This window comes from Rhagoletis zephyria, unplaced genomic scaffold, assembly GCF_001687245.7.
Source record: "Rhagoletis zephyria isolate East Lansing unplaced genomic scaffold, Rhagoletis_zephyria_1.1 Rzeph_scaffold_03147, whole genome shotgun sequence".
Classification (NCBI taxonomy): domain Eukaryota; kingdom Metazoa; phylum Arthropoda; class Insecta; order Diptera; family Tephritidae; genus Rhagoletis; species Rhagoletis zephyria.
Genome location: NW_016160231.1, coordinates 64,726 through 67,828, shown reverse-complemented (window position 1 = coordinate 67,828; position 3,103 = coordinate 64,726). Strand labels below are relative to the sequence as shown.

The window sequence follows — 3,103 nt, the reverse complement described above, 5'->3', positions numbered from 1 at the left end:
GGTAACCAAAAGTTCTGCTTTTAGCAAGGTTAACCGATTTAAAGGGAAAAAATCGTTTATAAAATACTACGGGGATTGACAAATTTCTGCGTGCATGGAGATATGAATGAAAACTAGCTTGAATTACATCCAAGTGAAATCTATTGCAAAGCCATTTTCATACCGTGTGAGAATAGTTTGTTATTTTGCCAATGTTACATAACTTTGTTTAACTTGTATTTATCTTTTTATAGGTTTCCAGCATTCAAAAATGAGCATTCCACAAATAGTATTCATGTCCTCAGGTAACTTTGAGTTCACTTCCAACCTAAGTAATATCTTAAATAATTAGTTTGTTTTTATTTTTAATTATAGATTTGGTAAACATTGAACCTAAAATCGACCAAATATTTAAATCGACAAGGTGAACTGGCAAAAATGTTGACTGAAACAAACTTACTTTAAAAACGAAGCTTGGACTTGTATGCCAATAAAATCAAGGTCATGTTTCCTTTAAAAAGTTAGAATGAATCACACAAATTAGAAAACGAGTTATCCGAGGAAGAAGCAGTTGTAACCGTAAATATTATCAGTAAATATTATAAGTAATAAAAAGTCTGTGTATTTAATTATATTTTATTATTTTTTACTGTGTGTGACTTTTATGCGAAAAATAGTTCGACTATCTACAAAGGCCAACATCAATAGCGTTTTGAGCCAGTATAACTTTCACGGTGCATAAGAAAAAAGCATTGGAGTCATTTAATAAGAAATTACTGCATTATTTGGTAAGTTATGTCAATGAGTTTTTTCACTGCAATACGAATAGTTTTACTTTTCATTTTTACAGAAGCATCAGAAAGGCCAAATTTTGATAATTTTGTTGATCAATTTCGTCAAGCAATTAAGACATCGACGAACAGGCATCATAAACTAGTATCCCGCAAAAAATAAGGCGACAATAAGGAGAATGTACATATAAATAATTACAACTAATAACACGGTGCTACAAAAAAATCACGAAATGCAGCCGAAACAAAACATAGTGTAGGCTGTAGGTACGGTCAACTACATTGTCACTACAACATGAAAATACATAGGTTTCTTATAGTCCCTGAACCCTCAATTTTAATCTTAATAAAAACAAACCTTTATTTTCGTACTCGATGCACTTATCTTTTAACAGCTTAACTATTTTGCACCCGAGTTTAAAAATCAATCATTTCTTGAAAAGGAGATTTATAGGCCAATATTGCCAGTAACTGGGTTAATAAAATCCCGTCCAAATATAACCTAAATCCCGTTTTATACTAAAGTTATAACAGACATCCCGCGCTATATATATCTATTATTCCTAAAATGCTTTCGGATGAAAAAACACAATCATGTAATAGATATGCAATATATCGTCCCATTTCTGCCTTAACCACGTATCTACAATTTTTGGGAAAACTAATGTTACCACCTATAACAGCTGTTTAAGCGTCACACTATTTGAAAATAGAACAAATACTTAATGAGGGTGCTCACTACTGTTAGTGGAACCAGAAATATTAAGTAAAAAATGCGATTATTGTATCCTAGGGGAAGAAATTAAGCATTTTTTCTTACACTCTCTAAAATACCTCTATTGCAGATACGAGATTAAGGCAGAAACGGGACGATATGTACATACCAGAGACCGTACCGGTTATTCAATTTATAATAAAAAGCGAAAAATTTAAGTTATTTTTGGACTTTTATTATTTTGAGCAAATAATACCGGGTAATTTTGCTTTTTATTTTTTTAAGGCAAAAATAACAGTTAAAATTTGCCTTTATTTATTCGAGTAGAAAATAATCGGTTATTATTGCCTTTTATTTTTTCAGGCAAAAATAAAAGTCAAAGTTCCAAATCAAGTATTCCAGAGTTTTGTATACTCGAACGTAATAGTTTTAAAGATCCTATCTGGATTCTAATAACTCCCTAATAAACAAATACCAGGGTTAGATCAAATCTTAATACGTATTACTATGTACTAGTGTTCGCCCAGCGGTTGAAATTCAACCGCTAAAATTAAGGATAGTTTATGTGAGTTGAGTTGAGCTGAAATAAAATTTGTTGGAATGGGTTAAGTGGAGGGGAGTTTAGCTTAGTACTTAGCATAACATAACATAGAATATCATTAGATTCAATAACATAACATATGTAGCATAACACATCACAATATAACATCGCACATTCTTCAGTTGTATTTCCTTTTTACCCCTATCACTTTCTTCCTCTCTATCTTTGTCTCTATCGCTTTTAATGTTTATGTTTATGTTTATGTTTATCTACACCTTCATGTTCATGTTCATGTTCATGTTCATGTTCATGTTCATGTTAAATTTTTTTTTAATATTTGCCACCTAATTGTAAATTTATTGCTTGAAATATGATACTCAGTAAAATATCGCAATATGGGCATATAGCGAGGTTTTTATACTAAATTAATACGTTAGTGGTTTTAAGAGTTGCCACCCATTAAAAAATATATAGTTGTGAAAGGTAAGTAACGTATTAAGGACAATCGATATTGGTATCAAACGACAGCTAGTTAAATGTCCTTTGTATAAATGTATGCGAATTTTCGACAGTTGTCATCTAGTTAACAACTCTTAACTAGCTTTCGATTGATAGCAATATCGAATGCCCTTAATACATGACTTACCATTCATAGTTATAAATGTGTTTAATAAGTAGTAACTCTATTGAAAGGCACCGATATATTAATTTAATCTCAAACCCATATTGTGATATTTTACTATCATATTTTAAACAATGCATTTTTAATTAAAAAAAACAAATCACGTCTATAGGTGAATACCTTTAATTTGACACCACATTTTGAAACTCGAGAGAACGGTGTAAATCTGATTCTCTGCAATAAAAAAAAATGTGTAACAGGTGGCAACTCTTTTTAAAAAAATTAGAGGTTCTTTCTTGCAGATCTATAGACCAAGCCCGTTTATATGGCATATGATATCATTTTTTTAAATTGCGCGAACGGTGTAAGTCTTATGATTTTTTTAGCAGGTGGCAAACCTATTCAAAATAATGAAACCTTCTTGCACATCTAGAGGCCCAGCCCTCTAATTTGGA

General features: G+C 31.1%; 1 long non-coding RNA gene across 1 annotated transcript; it reads left to right on the top strand.

Annotated features, from left to right (window-relative positions):
• Window positions 1-223: 223 nt before the first annotated feature.
• LOC108368494 (uncharacterized) lies at window positions 224-1,093 on the top strand. Its single transcript, XR_001848375.1, has 4 exons — window positions 224-284; window positions 355-558; window positions 657-767; window positions 830-1,093. It is a non-coding gene; the product is annotated as an uncharacterized LOC108368494 (long non-coding RNA).
• Window positions 1,094-3,103: the final 2,010 nt, after the last annotated feature.